This window comes from Ascaphus truei, chromosome 4 (genome assembly GCF_040206685.1).
Source record: "Ascaphus truei isolate aAscTru1 chromosome 4, aAscTru1.hap1, whole genome shotgun sequence".
Lineage (NCBI taxonomy): Eukaryota > Metazoa > Chordata > Amphibia > Anura > Ascaphidae > Ascaphus > Ascaphus truei.
Genome location: NC_134486.1, coordinates 276,931,937 through 276,954,830, shown reverse-complemented (window position 1 = coordinate 276,954,830; position 22,894 = coordinate 276,931,937). Strand labels below are relative to the sequence as shown.

Below are 22,894 nucleotides of genomic sequence, written 5' to 3'. Positions count from 1 at the left end.
ATATGTATTGGGGGAAGTGTTTTTTTTAATGTGTATTGGGGAAGTTGAGGGATTTTAATATGTATTGGGGGGGAGAGGGTGTATTTTAATATGTATTGCGGAGGGGAGGATTTTAATATGTATTAAGGAGGAGGGGGGATTTTAATACGTATTTGGGAGTGTGTGTAACAGGGGACTTATCCCTGTTCAAAAATGTGCCTCTAATCCAGCAGTGTGGTGGTTAAATGCTGGTAGACAATTAACCAACACCACCTGGCTGATTACAGGTGTCAGAAAAGCCTGCCTCTGAGACAGGAAGGGAGATTCTTCCTGAGCTCACACGTGAGCTGAGCTGACCCAGGAAGCAGAAAGACAGAGCGTTCCCCAGTCCACAACTGGGCTGACCTGTGGAACAAACAGGTCTTGAGTGGTAAAAAGACTGCACGCTGCCAGTAAGACAAAGGGAACAATACTTCTAAACCTGGATCCTGACATTACCTTAGCACACAAGGGTGCGGACACCAGGAGAACAGAGAAGCCTTCCCCTACAGCTACAAGAGACAGATAAGACTTTTCTTATAAGACTGTTATCTATATCTATATATAAATGTTTCTATGATTTGGGCTGGTGAATCGCTGGGCTAACCATGCAGTTAAAGAGGGCTGGACTGCAAGTGTAAATATACTCCAAAGTGGAGCAGATTTTGTTTGTGGATTTTCACATGTTTTGCTGTGTTTAAAGGGTCAGGCGCAATTAAGCCTCATTTAAGTTTCACTTTAAACGGTCTCCATTGCGTGCCTCTGAACACGTCTCTTACAGGGGGGATTGAGTGAGATTGGGGTAATTGACAGAATGTGGGGGCAAGGGAGAGGAGAGAGCCATTGAGGGAGGGAATGAGGCAAAGAGGGATTGAGATGCAGGGGTGGAAATACATGTGAGGTCAGGGAGAATGAGAGGGGTGATTGAGGAAGAGGGAGTGAGACTGATGGGAGAGAAATACATGGAAGAGAGGGGGGAATAGAAGGCACTCATCAGTGTGAAATGGGGGAGGGATTGCAATACTGCCAACACGGGGGGAGGAGGGGACCCTGGAAGTAACTCTAGTCCTGGGCCCTGAGAAATCTATCAGCGGCCCTGTTCACATGTCTCAGACAGGTTTGCAACCCTACTTTTCACTATTATCATTATTAATATATAAACATAATCTTTTTCCTTGCCCTCATGGATCATGCTGAAGGATTTAAACTAAGGGATCCGGTAGTGAAAGTGCTGCTGTCTTGCGATCTGGATACTTTGCTTACATAGAGTCTTATCGGAATATGAAATGCCGGGAGTAAGGATATTGAAAATGTGGAAAATCGCCTTGCATATGGAGGGGGACTGGAGGCAAAGAATCAAAAATATTACCTCTGTTAATAGTCCACCCTCTCCGTAATGCTGTGTACATGCAGATGTACTTCAGAAGCTGTGCCGGTCCTGGCAGTTGCATGCAGGCAACTTCTGTGGCTGTGATGAAGACTCCCACGTTTCCTCAGGGCTGCCCTTGCTGGATCAGATGTCGTCAGATGAAGGAATAGCAAATAAATGTGGTGGTATCCGGAGCAGCAGCAATGGTAGGCAAAATAACTCAGTGTAGCCATGATCAAAAATAGAAATCTTCAATGGCACATAAATAGAACAGCGTCCATATCTCCCTCCTACGCGTTTCATGCAGCTAGTGCGCTTTGTCAAGGATTAGGGAGTATGAGTTGAACAGACATATTTAAAGAGAGAAAAACCGCATCTGTGTGCAATCAGCAATTAAAAGGTATAAGCATAAAACAACCAATCACAGTCTTGAGGATGAAGTACTATTATACAGTATGTGACATAGAGCTAAAAGAGAAAATCATATAGGGATTCATATTTGATGGAGTCTCTTGTTTAATTACAAAGTTAACCGATAGATATAATGCATCTACCAATTGTGTAAAGTATAGATCTGAGTCAATCATAGATTAGTTCAAAATAATCTAACTATAAAAAATAGTTATAAAAAGATCCTTTGAACACCCAGTGAGTGTTGTTACTCTTAAGCTCATATTGTCACAACAAATTATAACTGATAAAAAAATAACAATGTTGCAGTAATTCAATTCATTATAAATCTGTAAGACTCTTATTAGAGACAATGAGAGATGAAATCTTTCAGAGCATCGTGAATACAATTTATCCTCTCATATAATGATACAAAATCTAAAACAAAAATTCAGTATACTTGTATCATTAACACGATTGTTAGTTATTAAAGATGTTAGAATATCAATCGAATGGTTGTTTATAATAAAAAATGAATTAATTAGAATAACAATGCATATAGTACACATTGCATCCCCTATGGGAAAATGACAACTGGTTCAATGAAACCTGATCATATTCTAGATTTAAATGAATAAAAAATAATTATGATGAATAGATCAAGTCTTTAACAAAATATATTATAATATCAAATATTAAAAAAAATGGAAAATAAATTAAACCAAAAAGTAACCAGAACCAAAATAGGGAGGGATAAAGGGGGAGAGAAAGGAAGAAGGAGAAGAGGGGGAATTGGAGGGGGAAATGAGGAGGGGGGCTTAAAGAAATAATCACAGATTAAGAAAGAAGAAGATGGGAGAAGATTAAAGATTGAAGAATTTTGTTACCGTGGATGTTCACAGTGGATGGCGTTGAATTGAGTTTCATGACATCACAGTACAAGAGCTTGCTGATTCCCCAGGATTCGGAGGGCCAATGCTTCTAAAGGTAAGATAAATATTGAAAGTATGTACTTTTATTTTTACAGTTTTTTTATTGGATTTTTTTTTTCTTTTTATGTTTTTCATTGCCCATTGACTGCTAATGTATTAATCTGTGCCTGTTTAGGGTTCAGATGAATACAGTGCTAGGCAATGCATTTTTGGCCAACTGCATTTCTTCTATTGACTATTGACTGTTATGTTCTCTATTTCTGTTTATGGTTTAGATTAAATTTTTTTGAATTGTGATGGCTTATGTATTTTTGGGGTGACAGATTGGTTAACGTTTTTATTAAATGTTGTATTTTGTTGGCTACTGGTTTTTATTTATGTGTTGCCTAGTGGTTGTATTATTTAATTGTTGTGTTGCTTACTGCTTTTATGTATTAAATGTATTGTTTGGCTAGTGGTATGATTTAAGTTATTGATTGCCTAGTGGTTTTTTTTTAATTACATACATTTTTTATTGAGCATTTTTGTATATACAAATAAGGTAAACAAAACATACATCACAAAAAAAAGGGGGGGGGATACAGTAATACAAATAAACTGGTTGTGGAACAATAAAGGAGAGGGAAATCGGGAAGGGGGGAAGGGGTAGCATTTGTGACAATATAGCACCGTACATAGAAATTCAAATACCACATGTATCACTCTGTTCAAAGTATTCTAGTCTATATATGGGGATATACCTGGATGGCGGAACCAAGGAGCCCAAATCTCAGAGAATTGCGAGGTAGAGGCTGAGAGTTTTTCCATATAGACTATATGCCAAATGTTGTTATTTATTTGGTTTAAGGATAGAGGGGCCGGTTGTTTCCAATTTTTGGCAATTGTACACCGAGCAGCATTTAAGATTTGTGATATTACTCTAGATTTTTTTTTGAGATATTGGCCATTGGTTTTCCTAGCAATATATATACTGGGTCGTGTGGGACAGAAATTTCTTATCTTGTGTATTAAGGTGAACACTTTTGTCCATGTTTGTTGGATTTTGGGACATGACCAGAATATGTGCAGTAAATTCCCCACTTAACCACAACCACGCCAGCACAGAGGGGAAACACCTGGCAGGAGTCATATACTATCTGAATATTAACTTGTAAATATTCTCCTTAATCACAACGCACGATGAATTTTTGGAGGCAGCTTCCCAGATGTCTTTCCAGGTATCGAGATCTATACAGATGTTAAGATCCTTTTCCCAGGATACCATATAGTTATCGGGGGTTTGGTTGCTCTTGATAGAGAATAAACTGTGATATATTCTGGAGATAATGCCCTTTGTGTGGGGCTGGTGTAGACACCAGTCCTCATACAAAGTTAAAGCCTGGGGTTGACTTGATTTGTAGACTGATTGGATATAGTGCCTAACCTGGAGAAATCTGAAGAATTCGGAGGAGGGGATATCATGGTTTATTTGTAACGAAGCGAATGGGGGGACTTTCCCTTGGGTGAGGATATCCTTAACTCTTGTGAGTCCTTTTTGAACCCACGTATGGGAGTGCGGGTTTCCTGTGTAAAAAGGAAGGGAGGGGTCCGAGAATAAGGGTTGCATATGGGAATGGGTACCGGTTAGTTGGAACTTGGTTTTGAGGGAATCCCAGTGATTACAGACAAAGGATATCATCGGGTTCTTGTAAATCTCGGGTGGTCTAGACTTTTTATTGAGCCAGAGAAGATTTTTTATTTTACATGGGAGCAAATCAAATCCTCTATCTCGACCCATGTCCTTTCGGTTGGATTTGAATGCCAGCTAATAAGATGCCCTAGCTGTGCGGATCTATAGTAGTTGTGTAAGTTCGGGAGAGCTAAGCCACCTTCTGATTTGGATTTATAAAGAATATCTTTGCGAACTCTGGGTCGCCTATTTTGCCAGACAAACTTCAAAATTTTCTTCTGTGTATTATTTAGGTCTTTCTGACAGATTTTAACTGGGAGAGTTTGGAAGATATAGAGGAGTCTAGGTAGGATATTCATTTTGATGGTGGTTATTCTTCCAAACCAGGATATTATATATGGGTTCCAAGTAGTTAAATCCTTAGCTATCTGGTCAAAGAAGGGTTTAAAATTTGCTTTGTATAAAGTTGAGTTATCTTTTGTTAATTGGACCCCTAGGTATTTAATATGGTTCGAATTCCATTTAAAGTCGAAATTTAGTTGGAGTAATTTAACTAATTCTTTAGGGAGGTTTAAGCTAAGGGCCATGGATTTGCAATGATTAATTTTATAACCTGAAAGGGAGCCGAATTTTGATAGATCATGAAAAAGGTTAGGGAGGGATGTGAGAGGTTTTGAGAGCGTCAATAGTATATCGTCCGCAAAAAGAGCTATTTTGAATTCTTCCTGGCCAACAGGAATACCCGCACTATTGGGATTCATCCTTATCCGGCATGCTAATGGTTCTATGGCTAAGGCAAACAACAAAGGTGACAGCGGACAACCCTATCTAGTTCCATTTGATATTGAAAAGGGATCAGACAAGGAGTTGTTCGTCCTCCCTGTGGCCGTTGGTGTGGAGTATAGTATGTTTATGCTATTTAAAATTTTGGCTGTGAATCCCATCTGCGAAAGCGTAGCTGACATAAACTGCCAGTCTAATCGATCGAACGCTTTTTCTGTGTCTAAAGAGAGTAATAGAAATGGGCACTTTGTGTGTTTTGCTGTGTGTATTAGATTCACCATCCTCCTTGTGTTGTCAAGGGCTTGTCTGCCCAGGACGAACCCCACCTGGTCCGGATGAACCAATTTACAGAGGATATTATTTAATCTGTTGGCTAAGATCTTTGCATAAAGTTTTAGATCAGTATTTAACAGTGAAATAGGTCTGTAGCTAGAGCACAACAGAGGATCTTTCCCCTCTTTTGGGATTACCACTATGGTAGCACGAAGCATATCCCTAGGAGGGGAAGGCCTAGTAGCATCTCATTAAATACTTTGGTGAGAAATGGGAGGAGCGTTGTGGAATATTTCTTATAATAAAAATTAGAAAATCCATCCGGACCAGGGGCTTTCCCAATTTTCAGGGATTTTATTGCTTCCATAATTTCCAGGGGCTCTATAGTTTTTTCAAGGACTATAATGTCATTCGGATCTAGAGTGGGGAGTTGGCATTCAGCTAGATAATTTCAAATCTTTATTGCTCTTTTGTTTTTAGCAGAGTCTCCCATTGGGCCTGGTAGATTGTAAAGGGATGTGTAATAGTCCTTAAATGCGTCCCTTATAATATTGGTGTTGTGGGATATTGGGCCATTTTTAGTGTAGATATTTTGAATTTTAGCTTTAGCTTGTTTTTGCTTTAATTTGCGTGCCAACATCTGCTTTATTACTTTTTCATAGTATTTCTGTTGGGTCCATCTTATAGCTCTTATACAGAGGCGGCACATTTTATTTGAGTGCGGCTAGCTCCGCATTCCTGGGGTCACGCGTCATCGGGTGCCTGCGCCCCCTGCATGCGCGTCCAGGGAGCCCTGGTGTCCCGCGATGTGGGGGACGGCGGCAGGGAGTTCCGGGGGACCCGGCGGACCCGGCGAGCGGAGGGAGAAAGCCCCGATCGGAGGGCGCTCCTCCACGGCTTCGGCGCGCGCCAGGCACATCCCGGCGCGCGCCTGGTTACTGCTGCGGCCGAGACCGGGCAAATGCTCAAATAAACTCGGCCGCAGCAGTAGCTCTTTCTGCGTTTGACACCAATAAAAGATTTAGTTCGCCCCTCACTGAGATTATTTGCCTGTAATTTTTCCGAGATGGGTTTGACTTGTGAATAAATTCTAGTTCTGATAGTTTTTGTGTTAGTGTTTCGATTTGTTTTGTTTTTTCTCTTTATTTCTGAGAAGCCAGGGCAATCAATTTGCCTCTTATCACTGATTTGTGGGCCTCCCAAAGGGTAAAAGAGGAAACCTCTGGGGTATTGTTTAATTCAAAGTATTGGGCCAGTTTGCCTAGTAGTTTTAATGATTTTATTGAATGCATAGTGGTTTTATTTCTTTAACTGATTAGCTATTGGTTTTATTTAGGTAATTGATTGGTTGGCTAGTGCTTAAATTTTTTGAATTTGGGGGTTTAGGTTCTTGTATATGTTTGATTATTGTGTATTTTGGACATTCATGCTTTTGTATTAGGGTGACCATTGACTGCTATAGTAGCTTATCATGCCCATATTATATGGGTATGATGTACTACTATGCCACTCAATGGGTACAGGGTGGGTATAGTGGGTGGTAAGGCCTCCCGGGTGGGTAGCAGGGGAGGGTGGGTAAACCCCTTAATTACTATAGCGGTTATTAACCGCTATGGTGATTAAAGGGTTAGGGGCCATTAGACATGCTCTGTATTTTTTATGTATTCTTTCTGGCAATGGAGGACATGGCCCTGCTGTATGCTGACGAGTATGCCCTTCATAATGGCAGGGGTAAGTAGAACCGTTTTATTTACTTTATTTATGCTATAATGTTTTGTTTAATAATTGGCAAATTATCTATTATCCATATCTGGATAATAGTTATTTTGCACATTACTGTACTGAATGTGTTTGGGGAAAGGTGTATTTATTGAAATGGGGGCCATCTTTATTTTTTTTACAACACAAATGGTACTGCAGGCCAGCGGGGGGACACAGGGACCATCCGAGCACCCCAGGACACCCATGGGGACCCCCGCCGACCTATGTTAACAATCGTATGTTAAAATAAATAAATAATGGTTTTATGTGGGGGCACAGGGGGTGGGTTGTGTATTGGTGCTTACTATATATTTTAATATAACTTTTAATACTAGTGTACATGAGCACGGGGTCTCTGGAGCAGAACTGCATTAATTTCAGGTCCGGGGACCCCCTACTTCCCGAGATACAGGACCCATTATGGGGTGCCGGTATCTCATATGCATGTAAATTTCCCACATCACGTGACCGGGACATTTACATGCATAGGAGATGCCGGCATCCCATAACAAGGCCTGTAACTCGGGAAGCAGGGGGTCCCCGGACCTGAAATCAACGAGGTTCTGCTCCGGAGACCCCCTGCTCACATACACTAGTAATACAATTGAAATTAAAAATAATTTTTTTACAGCGAGATTTGCGCAAAGAGAGGTGTCTCTCTCTCTGCAGCAGAATCAACTCGCTGGGTCAGCCCTTTTCAGAGGGCCAATCAACTCATTGCCGGCTACTTGCCATTTTTGCAAATGTTGCTATCACTGGTATTCAGGGCTTTCTTTATGAGGTCCTTAATGTGGTTGATTTAGGACAGGGTAGTGAAGCCATTAAAAGAGTTTGAATGGAATATTAAATGTGGGTCTATGATCAACAATGTCTTACATGTGGGCAAATATGAACATTTAATTTTATAAGAATTTTAAGGAATTTTAAAAAAGATATGTAAAAAAAAGTTACGTCAAATCAAATGAGCAAATAGTTAATTTGGTGATTAAATTATTCTTCCGTGCATGTCTTGTGTATATAACGGGTTTCCCCCCCCCCCCATGGACCATGTGGGGAAATCTACATTTGTTACCAGGTGTGGTGCAGTATACCTGTTAGGCTCACAGGAGGCCTGAGCCTCCGCTAGTGAGAGTCTGGGGTGAATCCTCTGGAACGATCTTACTTACAGCGCCTCCACCTACAGACGAGGCCACGATTATCCTAATGCTTGCTTTAAACTAGCTGGGTTACATTCAGGGTATGTGCTGGGTATGTGCTGGGCTAGTTTGAGGCACGTTTAAGGCATTTCTGCATTGACTAACGACCCATAGGGCTAACACAGCAGGGGTCCCTGGCAGTCCCATTCAAATACTGCCAGGGACCCCCGCTGTTAATCTGATGGGCCATTAATCAATGCAGAAATGCTGGGGCTAGTTTAAGGCACATTTAAGGCATTTATTCAGGCTGTACCTGGGTCTTTTTGGTGATTGCCACTGGTTTGTGTTAGAATAGTCGCTGTCTCTACTGTATGTAGGATTCTAGGAGTGTAGAATGTACCCCACACAGGACCCACATATATTAACCACATACACCAAAGGTATATATAACACAGGTTTACTATATGCAGATAATAACATCACAAAATACACATGCATCAACCATATGACATCAACAGCGCTTAACATCAGTGTCACCCTGTAACACTACTAAGCACAACTATCCACACACCTCGCAGGGCCTTAACCCCACACTGTATTCCCAAAGTCCTTGTAACCAAAAGTCCCAAGAGTCCCGCAACCCCACGTGTGGGACAGCGCTGCCCACTAAGATGAAGTGTATAGGTGGTGCACTTGGTGACTTGGATAATACCTGCCCGGCTCTCCTGCAAGCGGGTACTGCAGAACTGTGGAAGAGGACCCATCTGTGTCCAGCGCCGAAGCCTCAGTGATGGGGTCTCCTTCAGAGCAAGCTCACCACTCAGACAGTCTCTGTCTCTGCTCTTCAGAGAATGATTCACAGCAACACTGACCCTTCTTGTCAGAGCACAAAGCACTGCAGCTGTGTCACTGACTAAACTGACTGCTAACAGGGCAAAGTCCCTACCTAAGGGACCTTCCCTAAAGCAGTCACAAACTGAAGGGGAGTGGGGTCTAGCTGGGGCCTAAGGGGGGGTTTCTGGCCTAGTGCAAGGGGCCACTTGCTCCCTGCACCTACACACCCTTCCCCTACCTTATCCCAGCACCAACTGACTCACAGCACATTGCCCATACAATGTATCGACTCTCTGCAGGGTAAACTGTAGACACAATTGGCTGCCTGCAATCACCTGACTCACCTGCCTCTAAGCCTGCTGGGAGTTGTAGTCCCCTCTGGGGCTTTTCCCTATGAGGACCGCATGGGCGCCTCTCTAATGGCTGCCTACCTCTCTCTATCTGCGCCTGCGCTAGACTAATGGCCGCCGCACCACTTTACTGAGCATGCGCAACATCTAGGGGGCCTTCCTGCCTCCCTACACTTTCCTGCACTAGGTGTAATGGCCACTGCGACTACAAACGCGCACCGCACATGCACGACCGTGCACAAGATGGCGGCGCCCTATCACTGATGTCGCCGGGAGCCACGATCGCCCCTGCAACTGACTGACACATCGCAGGGGTACTCGGTACTCTGCGCAGGTGACTGGGGCCAGGGGGAACACTGCTACACTCTGCCCCTGGTGAAATCCCCAACGGCCTCGCTTGGGACAGTGTCACATTACAGAAAGTTACACAATAAAAATGCATTTCATGAATTGTACAACTTAACATATTTACTTTAACATCCCTGGTACATGGCATATCACACACAGTAATACCCGAGGCCAGCTGAAAAATAGCTTGTTGCTGAGACCAATTGTGGTGTGCCCCTAAGTGATTGTGTGGGGGTACCTCCCTTTGACTTTTGTGAGCCTCCGCAAACTCATGACCAGGTGCAACAGTCACTGGTTCCACGCTACTTCCTCCCCCTGGTGGAAGGAATAGCACAGTGTCTCTTGGCCAGACCTTTACCCGGCCATCCGCGGCATGGATGCGGTAGGCCAGGAGATCTTGACCTTTTCCTCGGACCACCACATGGCGAATGAAACGCTCCATGTCACACTTAGAGGAGGCAAATTTCACTGGATCATTCACAATACAGTCCTTGTCCCTAAGCACTTGGGAGACTTCCACTGGGAAGCGAGCAATTAGCAATGTCTCTGTTACATCCTGCAGGGGGTAAAGGGTTGATACCTTACCACTGCATTGATTCACGGCGGCCAGCCACCCATCTGTGTCCAGCGCCGAAACCTCAGCGATGGGGGTCTCCTTCTGAGCAAGCTCACCGCTCAGACAGTCTCTGTCTCTGCTCTGCAGAGAATGATTCACAGCAACACTGACCCTTCTTGTCAGTGCACACAGCACTGCAGCTGTGTCACTGACTAAACTGACTGCTAACAGTGCAAAGTCCCTACCTAAGGGGCCTTCCCTAAAGCAGTCACAAACTGAAGGGGAGTGGGGTCTAGCTGGGGCCTAACGGGGGGTTTCTGGCCTACTGCAAGGGGCCACTTGCTCCCTGCACCTACACACCCTTCCCCTACCTTATCCCAGCACCAACTGACTCACAGCACATTGCCCATACAATGTATCGACTCTCTGCAGGGGAAACTGTAGACACTATTGGTTGCCTGCTATCACCTGACTCACCTGCCTCTAAGCCTGCTGGGAGTTGTAGTCCCCTCTGGGGCTTTTCCCTATGAGGATCGCATGGGCACCTCTCTAATGGCTGCCTACCTCTCTCTATCTGCGCCTACGCTAGACTAATGGTCGCCGCACCACTTTCCTGAGCATGCGCAACATCTAGGGGGCCTTCCTACCTCCCTACACTTTCCTGCGCTAGGTGTAATGGCCGCCGCGACGGCAAACGCGCACTGCGCATGCACGATCGCGCCTAAGATGGCAGCACCCTATCACTGATGTCGCCGGGAGCCGCGATCGCCCCTGCAACTGCCTGACACACTGCAGAGGTACCCGCTACTCTGAGCAGGTGAGGGGGGCCAGGGGAAACTCTGCTACATGTAATTTTAGGAATATGTGCATATAAAACTAAATATTTAAAAGACGTTTTTTTTCTGACACGTTTATTTTTATTTTTTCAATATTTTGTTTCCTTTGCCATGTCATATTGACTAATTATTGTGTGAGAACATTGCAATAATAGTATTGCGGCATGGGGCATTTTATTGTGTGCTAATCCTGGGGTTAGTATAAAATAATAGGTTGGAGCTTTTTGAGACCATGTTTTTACCTACAGTAGTCTAATATTTCATTTGAAGGCACTTATACTGGAATGCTTTAAATTCAAGGAATATTTACAAAAAAATGTCAATAATCAAAAGGGGTAGAGACAGTCTGGGCCCATTCAGGAAGGGTATGGGAGCCTCGCAGGGAAAGGGGACCCGGTTTGTCGACCTCGGAAGTCAGGGGCCTGACATCAGAGATCGATTTGATGGCCCCTTTTCTCCACAAGGCCTGGAACACATGTCCCAGTTATCCCTCCCTGATTACATCAAGTCCTTTTGAGTTTTGATTTAACATTATAATTATATTTGCCTGATTATTTTCTGTAAGCAATTTTGCTGCTGCAATAAAATGATTACATCAGTCTTGTCTTAGTTTTACTGTCTTTAAAGTCAAATTATCTTACAGTATTAAAAACATCTTGTATTAAAATTGTTGCTTTCATTTTATTTCTCTGATATACTTCCTACTGTGTAAATTGTCTTAATAATTCAAAGCACACAGTTTAGTTTATGAACAAATACCAATTATGTGTGATTTACACAGTGGTAAGAGTTACCAAAAGAAAGAAACACGGTACATGTTATTTAACGGTCTCCGGGATCTGTTAAATCACCACGACGCAATCATTTTCAAGCAGGTTAATTGTGTGCATGAATGACAATAATTTGCCAAAAGATTAACCATCAGTGTTCTTATTAGAAAGTGAAATCTGAGACACCATAACAATTGTTAGGATAAGTAGGGGAAATGTTTGGAGAGTCACAGACCAGGGAGTTAGAATTGATGCTCAGGTTTAAAGCAGTAAAGTAAGGTTATTTTGATTTGGGGGATGGGGGCATTTAAATGAGGCTTCAGACATTGATTATATTATGGAGCAAAATAATTCAAATTAGTCGATTTGTCATTAGAGGTGGACAAATTCTTCTTGCATATCTGAATCAGATCGGGCAGTTAGTATGGTTAGCGGATTTCGGCAGATCAGTCTCAAAAAGGCAGATCCGCCAGTTTTCTCCATCTTCCCATCAGCATTCCTTTCTACCTGGAGTGAGGTCAAAATACACCAACATTTGCACTTCCAGATCTTATTTTTATCAAATACTGTACACTGCATGACAAATAGAGGCAAACTGTTCCAAATCTGTTCCCCCTAAGGGAATTAGTGACTGGAATGGTGTACTGGTGGCAAACCCAACAGGGCTACAACCACTGCTTTACTAGGCAGCAGCTCTAGCAGTGTCTTACATCAGACTTTTGTTTTGAGCTGCTCACTGCTCATAGGTGTAGCTATCCAGCTATTAGCATATTTCACAGATATCTCAGGTGTGTTCCACGATTCAACCAGGAAGTGGTCTGCTTTAAATAGGAAGCCAGTGAGGGAGCTACTACAGGTATGAACACTCATTTGGTGCTACATGAAATATATGCTCAAAGATGGGTACGTGTAACAGAACAGGGACAAAAATATTCACTGTGCCATCTGCCAGAGAGAATTTTGATCCGCCTTAGTTTGTCCACTTTCTTTGGTTCGCGTAGAGAGAGAACCCTTTTCCTGAAAAAGGAGCACACCTGAGGTGCCCTGGGAGATAGACTAATGGCTATAAAAAGTATATTTAAATGAGTCCTCCCACACTTCCTAAAAGGATTTCCATGCCAACTACAGTATATAGAGTTGGTAAGCCAATGATTGGAATAGGGCACTGGTGTCAGACCAAACACGGCTGGAACCCAAAACCACTGCTTTTCTAGGCAGCAGTTCTAGCAGTGTGAGGTAAGCTGCTGCCTAAAAAAGCAGGGGTTGGGGGCATCTTGTTATTTCTCCTGGTCCGACTCGATCTTCATTCACACTTAAGCACACAAGGCTTTATCCTGGGATACTTCAGTTTTATTAGGTATTATAAATATTATGAGGTATTTGTACAACCTTAAATCAGGAGACTGTTGTAGTTATACACCCCTACAGTATCAAGAGGATGTTGTGTGTAACCATTTCCTCTGTACAATATCCTGAATTTCTCATAGGATAACGGGGTTTATCAGGGCTTACACATTTTGTGTACTATTAGAATGCCAACTTACATTGTGCACCTGTGATTTAATTACCCTTTGAAACACCTCCCCAATTATCCTTTACTTTCTAACGCTTCAGCCTCAGAGCTAGTTTTTTCTACATTCATGATTTTGCTCACTACAGTATTTTATTCTTTTGTTCAAAATTTTTTTTTTAATGTTATTAAAGTGGTATGTTTGTTAGAAGCTCAACAAGCTCATTTATCTAGGGGTTCTTACAGTACCAGCGGCACAATATTATTCCAAGTGCTTGCTATTAATTAGCTTCTAGGCTCTTCCTTTCCCTACACCTACCTAACATCATGCTGTAGGTGTAGATTGTATTTACATCATCAGAACTTAGATGATTTATTCATGTCCATCCTCTGTCTCTAGCTATAATTTTTAGAGACCAAGATTAAAGGTTATACTTTATCCTTCAGAGCTATTCCTTTTACTCTTCATTTTGTACTCATTAGTTTATACCAATTATAGCTTAATTAACCTATTAAATGTAACCATACACTTAAGCCATTGCAAGTGTTACTTAGGCAGTCATTGTCACAAAGTGATTCATCACTTACTGTACATACACTGGCGACACACTTTATTCGAGCTCGGCTAGTCCCACGAATTCGGGTATACCCGGGTGTATTGAGGTTTGTGACTGTTTTCTGCCCGAGTGCATTGAGGTATTTTCCAGGCAGGGATAGAAGCATTTTATTCCCGCTGGCTGCAATACTGCACAGTATATATATATATACTGCATTACAATTCATGAATTTATGCCATCTGGTAGACACGCGAAGCATTGCAGCCTATTAAATCCTAATCATTATCATTTAACAGATCAGCCGCCCGTCAGCCAGGCATGAACCCAGGCTGGGAAGGCAAACACAACGGGGCTTGTCAGAGGTGAGGAGCGGCGCATTCCAGGTATCTGCCAGGTACATACTGGGTATTTGCTCGAATAAAGTGTGTCGGTGCAGTACTATTACCTCATTATTAATGCGTGTTTGCGCCATAGCAAGAGGATCTCTTCCCTCCCCCCTCCCTCCATTCACTCTCTTTGTGTCCCCCAAAGTCCCTGTTTTGTGGGGTTATGTTGTGCTTTTTGTGCATGTTGCTTACCGTTGACTCAGGCAAAATAAACAAGCATTTATTAACCTCTGTGATCTGATGGTAATCCATAGTAGTCTAGTCAACTCCAACTGTGACAATGCATAACAAATTTGACAAAAAAAATGTTGATTTGCATCATTTCGTGGTCATTTGGATTTCTTGCAGATTTTTTTCTCTAACTACATTGATGTATTTTTCCTGACACTTTCCTGCAATAAATTGGTATATTGAATATAGAAAAACTATTTCTATAAGATGAAATAAAATGTCACCAGTCTAGAAGCTGCTGAACAGATTGACTTGGACATGTTAAGATACATACACGATATGTATTACAATCAAATACATCAGAGCTAGGAATAGGGCACATGAAATGTTTAGCAAACTACTTTATGGCCCAGATACATCAAGCTGCAGTAAGTGAAAAATGCGGTATTATCTCCAAAAATAGTCAATTTGAGAGGCAATTGCACCGCCAAAAATAACTTTTTATCTCATGAGTTAAAAAATATCGTTACCAGTATAAATAATCATAATAGCACTTGTTTTTAGTAAAACAAAATATGCCACCCTAGTCATTTCAACTTTATCGGAACGGTATTAACACTTGAAAATAATTACATTTTTGATCACCTACCTCAGGCTGGCATTAGCCCTATCTGTGCTACAGTACAGTATATATGTAGTGGGCAATCAATGGGAAATGCTATTCATAGGCAATATAAGGCAAGCCAGCATTGAACAGGTTATTACATTATTATGTGCATTATATAAATATATATATATACTCAACACTGGTTGGGCAAAGAGAGCTTCTTTCAGGCTTCTTAAGGCCTGTTCGGTTTCGAGGGACCACTTTACCATTAGCGGCCCTCTTGCTTTTGTGAGGTCAGTTAGTGGGGTTGCCTTAGTTGCAAAATTGGGAATAAACCTTCTATAGTAACCAATTAATCCCAAAAAGGTCCTTACTTGTTTTTTTATAACTGGCCTTGGCCAATTTTGTATCGCCTCTACTTTGAGTGTTTGGGGTTTCAGTAAACCTCTGCCAATAGAATACCCCAGATACTTGGCCTCCTCCAGACCAATAGTGCATTTAGCGGGGTTAGCAGTTAGTCCAGCAGACCGAACTGCGTCAAGCACATCTTGGACCTTTGGAAGGTGGGATTGCCAATCTTCACTATGGATTACCACATCATCCAGGTAGGCGGCAGCATACCGAGTATGTGGTTTTAAAATTTTATCCATCATTCTTTGGAATGTGGCGGGAGCTCCATGTAAGCCAAAAGGCAGCACCCTATACTGAAAGAGGCCGTCTGGGGTTGAGAAGGCTGTCTTTTCTTTTGCCCTTTCTGTGAGGGGAACCTGCCAGTACCCTTTTGTTAGGTCTAAGGTTGTGAGATATCGGGCTTTGCCCAGTCTCTCTACCAGTTCATCAACCCTGGGCATAGGATAAGTATCAAATTTTGACACAGTGTTTAGTTTATGGTAGTCATTGCAAAACCTTGTTATACCGTCTGGCTTTGGGACTAAAACTATAGGGCTGTTCCACCCACTTTGGGATACCTCAATTACGCCTAGTTTTAGCATTTTTTTAACCTGTAAACTTATAGCCTCTCTTTTGGCCTCAGGGATTCGGTACGGTTTACTCGGACCCCCGGTTCAGAGACTAGGTCATGTTCAATTACGCTAGTTCTACCTGGCTGTGTAGAGAAGACTTCTTTGTTTCTTCTCACTAAATTCTGGACCTCTCGTTTCTGATGAACGGACAGGGTTTCAGCTATGCTAACCTCTGGGTCAGTTTCTCGATTCTCTGACGGACCTGGGGGTACTAGGGTTAACAAGACCTCTCTATCTTTCCAGGGCTTAAGTAGGTTTATATGGTAAATTTGCTCAGGTTTCCTCCTACCTGGCTGTCTCACCTTATAATTTACATCTCCCACTCTTTCCAAGACCTCATATGGCCCATGCCACTTAGCAAGGAATTTACTCTCTATGGTGGGAACCAGAACTAGTACCCTATCGCCTGGAAAAATAATTCTGACCCTAGCACCCTTATTATACGTATTCCTCTGTGCCTCTTGAGCTTTTTCCATGTGTTCCCTCACTATAGGTAGGACTGCAGCTATGCGGTCCTGCATCTGGGCAACATGCTCTATTACACTTCTGTAAGGGGTAACCTCGTGTTCCCAAGTCTCTTTGGCTATATCCAGTAAGCCCCTTGGGTGTCGGCCATACAATAGTTCAAACGGGGAGAAGCCTGTGGATGATTGGGGAACTTCCCTAATGGCAAATAACAGGTATGGTAACAAACAATCCCAGTTTTTCCCATCCTTATCGACCACCCGGCGTAACATGCTCTTTAAGGTTTTATTGAACCGTTCCACTAAACCATCTGTTTGTGGATGATAGACTGAGGTTCAGAGATGCTTGATTTTTAGGAGTTTACGTAACTCTTTTGTTACTTTGGACATAAATGGTGTTCCCTGGTCAGTTAAGATCTCTTTAGGAATTCCGACCCGGGTAAACAGAACTATTAACTCTTTTGCTATGTTTTTAGCAGAGGTGCTACGTAGGGGAACTGCCTCCGGATATCGGGTGGCATAATCTAATATTACCAATATATGCTGATGTCCCCTAGCAGACTTTATTAAGGGTCCTACTAGATCATAGCAATCCGGTCAAATGGTACATCTTTTATGGGAAGGGGTACCAATGGGCTACGATACGCTTTGAACGGGGCGGTGATCTGACATTCTGGGCATGGGGAGCCATAATTTGTAATTTTTGCCAGAATCCCAGGCCAATAGAAGCTTCGGAGAACCTTTTCTTTTGTCTTTTCCACCCCTAGGTGTCCCCCCAATGGGTGACTATGTGCGAGGTGTAATACTACATTACAGAATGTCCGTGGTACCAACAATTGTTTAGTTATAATTGATTTCCTTTTATCAACCCGATATACTAGGTCATTCTCTACCTCGAAGTAGGGGTAGGCAAGTGACCTATCTAGTTGGCCAGGAGTACTATTCTGGTCCCGTATATTCCCCTTTGCTTCTGCTAATGTAGGGTCTTCCCACTGGGCCTTCTTAAAACTCCCAGGACTGACCTCTAGGTCAGCGAAGGTCTTATCCTGTTCTGGGGTGGTAAGTGCCTGTTCAACATCTTGATTTGGGGTATTCCCTACCAAGGTAGCCATGGGGAAGGGAATTTTACAGCACTCATCCTCTTTCCCCTTCTTATTTGGGCCCTCGTCAACCTCTATTTCTGAAAAAGGGAAAGGATTTGTTTCTTCTGTTACTTCGTTATGGTACGCTTTTGAACTCTGGGCGCTATTCTGAGAGGAGGACCACATTTTTAGAAAATGGGGAAAGACGGTCCCTATTAACACATCATGTGCCAGTTTGGGTACTATACCCACTTTGAAATCTAAAGAACCAAACTCTGTTTCAATAAGAACATCAACAGTGGAATATTCGTGATTATCCCCATGTATACAACAAATTGCCACTCTTTGTGAATTGTTTACCTGTTTTTTCTCAATGGGCAACAGGTATTCGGACACTAGTGTGACCATACTCCCAGAGTCAAGAAGTGCCCGAACCCTCTTACCATTTACCTTTACAAATGCCCACAGATGGTTATTCAAGGGGTCCTCTGGGCTAGGGCCCATACATTGGGACCACAGCGAATAAGGATCAACGCTGTTGCATTGCATTGGTTAAGCATTTAGTGGGCAGACTTTCGCGGTGTGGTGCCTCTCATAACAAGTTACACATTTAGGTACATAGTCTGTGTCCCACTTAGAGCCCTTTTTCGGCTCCCCATGTTGTTTGTTGCCCTTAGTGTGTGAGCCACTGTTGTTGGTGCTGTGTGAAGGCGCTCATCACTCTTCAGCCCCCCTTAACCCTGGTACCCTTTTACCGTCTCTGGAAGAGTCCTGGAACCTTGGGTAGTGGGGATGCTCCATGACTATGGGTTGCGGGTGCTCTTCTGCCGCATTGTACCTTTCTACGAGGGCCACCAGCTCGTCTGCATTGTGGGGGTCACTCTGACTGACCCAAGGGCGTAGGGCAGAGGGACATTTCCTCAAGAACTGGTCCATGACCAACCGTTCCACGATGTGGCTTGCTGAGTTGATCTCGGGTTGTAGCCACTTCCGAGCGAGGTGGATGAGTTCATACATCTGGCTTCGGGTGGCTTTATCCAACTTGAAGGACCATGCGTGGAATCTTTGGGCACGAACAGCCGTGGTTACGCCGAGGCGGGCGAGGATCTCGAACTTCAATTTTGCATAGACGTTAGCTTCGGCTGGCTCTAGATCAAAGTAAGCCTTCTGGGGTTCGCCGCTTAAGAAGGGTGCGATTAGACTGGCCCTCTCAGCTTCTGGCCATCCCTCTCTCTGTGCCGTGCGTTCAAACGTGAGAAGATAGGTTTCAACATCATCCGAGGGCCCCATCTTCTGAAGGTAGTGGCTTGCCCTGGTCATTTTCGGGACTGGGGCTGCCTCCGCCAGTGGAGTCTTATTGATAGTCTCTCTCAGGATCTCGAGTTCCTGCTTTAAGCCCTGGGCAAACCTGTTGTTGCTCCTCTCTCAGCAAGCGGTTTGTCTCTTGCTGGTTTGCATTAATCTCTTGCTGGACTATTAGCAGCTGTTGCTGGGTTGCATTTGCCTTTTGCAGGGCTGCATTCGCCTCTTTCTGGATTTCATTCGCATCTTTCTGGGCAGCGACATTGCGTACCAGCGCACTCACCACGTCTTCCACCTTGTTTTGAGAGAAAAAATCTTTTTTTTTTTTTAAAGTTCTTTAACCCGCAGACCTTTTAGTGTTCTGCCCGCATTCTCCACCATATGTGACAAACGGCTTTCTCCGGGGCTCTGCTGTCTGTCCGGGACTTTTAGAACACGGTCTTTTAGGGTAGGTTAAATGACGAGGTGTCATGTGCTGTTCCTTTAAACAGGCTATGCCTGGTTTATTCAGTCCCAGGCACTGAGACTGCCACAGTGCATACAACAGAAACACAAGCAAAACAAAAACCTGCTCACCTGAGCAATAACTTAACTTAGGTTTTCCCTGACTCAGGGTTCAAGTGGCTTTTCCACTTCCAACAACAAAATAAGGAATTTGCAGTTTTAGACAAAAAAGAGCAGAATGATTTAACCTGTTTGGGGAGAGGCTTTTCCCCTCTCTGCTTCCAGCAGACTTCCTGCCTCCAGGCTCTTGGGTGAGAGGGAAGAGGAACCAGGAAATCAGTCTTAAATACCTGATTTCTAATTAGCAGGACAGGTGACAGAAATCAGGCAGCAGACAAACTCTGGTTTGGATCCCTCATCCCTCAGTTCCAGCACTTGCCAAACTGTGGGATATAGTGCATGTATTATGAGGCTGCACTCCCAGCCTAAACAGGATAGAAACTGTTCAGTATCCTGGGAGCCCTATATATGGAATTTATTACCATCCCCTGGTTTCTCTCACATGTATGTATATATATATGCAAATATAGCTGTATGCTCATCTGAATGTCTTAGGCAGGTCTGCAACCCCACCTTTCCCCATTATCACCCAGCATACAGCACTTCCACTGCAGCAAGGGATTCTGGGAAATGACATGCAAATGAGCACACAGTGTCACTTTTTGCCTCAATAACCATTTTTAACATGGTTCCCTATAGTATTTATATATATATTTATATCAACCTGTTCGTAGACCAACTGATAAAATATTATTGGATTTTCATGAGTACCTGACGACAACGTTTGACAAAGGGATCACAATGCAGTACCTACCCACTTTTGCCAACCTAGTGCCTAGTAAGGCATTGTCATTTAAATTAAAACACTTGGAATATAATAAAGTGGCATACATTACAGTTAAAAATATCTGAAGACACCATTTAGATCAATAATTACAATTATTACATTGTACAGATTACATGTACAGATGTAGCAAGATTTAAAGTTCTTGTTACCGCATTTTAATTGTTCTGTCGTGGCTGCTGTGCGGCTGCAGCGCTCGCAGCCCTGAGAACAGTAAGCGGCACAGAGGATCAACAATGCGGGGTTCCATGCTTCTGGATGTGTGCCTGCGGCATTAATACGTAGAACCCATCTGCAGAATACACGGTTCCAGACAGATGGGGACATGGCAGCAGATGTTAGCGCAGCTCCTCTGAAAGCCGAGTACCGTATTCTCTCTCCCATCAAGCAAAGGATTAATGCTGTGGAGGTTCAACAGCGTTAATCCTTCAGCCCCACAAACCTTGCTGCCCTTGTGGCCATAGTATTGCTACTGCTTTTTTTCTGATTTTTTTTTTTACTAATTTTTTTCCGAATGCGACGCACTTCACCGGGTGCATGCCGCATTCATGTTGCGTTCTCAGCCACGGGTCATGCGCGGTTGATGCGCGGTTGATGCGCGGTTGATGCGCGGATGCGTTTATTGAGAATGGTTCGGATTTAATAGGTTGCAATTCTTCGCGTGTCCGCCAGATGGCAGATATTCATGAATTGTAATGCGCATGTGCTTCAGTAATGTGTCGATTTGCATGTGTTTTGTTTAAAAAAATACCACAGTGTACTATTGTAACTTGGCCTTGAGACTGAAGGAAGAGGTTGCAAAAATGTATCAATTTAGGCCTTTCATATTAAAGAAAGACCAAGACCAGTTTCGGTTACAGTATTCTCCAGAGACCCGCTGCCCGCCATGAGTGTTCAAGTGCAGGCCGTTTTTCCAAAAACCCGACAGAAGTTATGCGTATTTGATATGGGCCGCGATGAATGTAACAGATGATAAGATGGCAACAGTTGTACAAATTTAGCAGTATTTTATCGAAAACTATGACTTTTACAAATTTTCGCCAGCTCCTCATACGTGGAAGCGTGCAATAAGGAAAATGTTATGTAGCGATCCCTGTTTTTATCGTATTGAGCCACAATTTGTTGGAGGGTATTGGTGTGTATCACCGGCTTTTTCCTGTATCTATGATCATGCAGACGGCAAAAGGCGAAGGGTCGTATTAAAACCAACTAAGAAACGACAGTCACTGCCAAGCAATGCACCAGCACCGGCTTCCAATGACGGTCCCGCCGTCAGTGACAACCCTGAGCCGGATTTCGCGTGCAGTTTCGATGAAGCTTGCATGTACCTAAGCAATTTCCAGCCTTATCAGCTGACTACAGGTGGACTAGTCCCGCTGCAAACTACCGACGTGGATGATCAAGAACGCTGGACTGGCAGTGGACTGGCGCCGGCACCAGCTGAATGGGAAATTCTATGGTTAGTATTGTTGTCGTATTATTTTCTGTGTTTTTTTTATTTTGACAATACAGTATCAATATCGGTGCGATTCAAAAGTCAAGCGATTCTCCTATAAGCAATATTATTGGCTGAGCGGCTTCTACAGTACTGTACTGCAGATACTGAACTATTGGTGGAACGCTAGGCGCATGCGCATTGGAACCTTCTTGAAACGCATACAGTATGCGTGTCATTACATCGATGGTAGGCGCATGCGCATGTGAACAGGAGACGCCCCCCGAGAAAATTATTGGTGGGACTGGCTGGTAACTTCTTTAGGGGGCTGACCATTACAGTAAAACTTTTCTTTTTGTTTTTCCTCAGAAAAGAAAACGGCTAATGGAGGGATTTCGATGGATAATATCGCTTTGTGTAACAATGCCTGCACATTGCAAAATCGGATTTAAAAACCCATGTACCGGAGTCTACAGTTTAGTGGCTGATGTACACTATGATGATGTTTTGCGGCCGTACAGTATACAATACTTTTTTATAAACAGTATACTGTGTAATAAACCCGAAAAAATAAAAACTATGCATTTATTCTACATGTATTACAGTACTGTACATACAGTATGTGTCTTCTATACAGTGCCAGTACATACAGTACAGTACTGTACTGTATGTGTCTTTAATTTTTTTTAATACTCTTGTACTGAGCATGCCTACAGTGTACAGTACAGTGTGCCTGGACAGTAGTGTACATTCTTGAAACACTGTATTTTGTTACAGTAGCAAAGGAGCCAATGGAACAATGTAAAACAAATCAACATGTTCTTTTATTGGTGGAGTAAGTACAAAAACATTTATTTACAAATACTGTACAATGTAGAAACATTTTAAGTGCACAGCAATTCAAAACATCAACAGGTGTATGGTTTACTGCTACAGTTGTGAAAACATTTATGTATAGAAAGTAAAAACATTTACAGTCAGTCAG

At 43.0% G+C, this 22,894-nt stretch overlaps 1 long non-coding RNA gene across 1 annotated transcript in view; it reads right to left on the bottom strand.

The window, feature by feature from the left end:
* LOC142493453 (uncharacterized) overlaps nucleotides 1–22,894 on the bottom strand; it is a 184,193-nt gene that overhangs the window by 48,643 nt on the left and 112,656 nt on the right. Inside the window, exon 4 of the long non-coding RNA XR_012801111.1 lies at nucleotides 2,665–2,758. This is a non-coding gene — a long non-coding RNA (uncharacterized LOC142493453). The remainder of the gene's footprint in view (nucleotides 1–2,664; nucleotides 2,759–22,894) is intronic.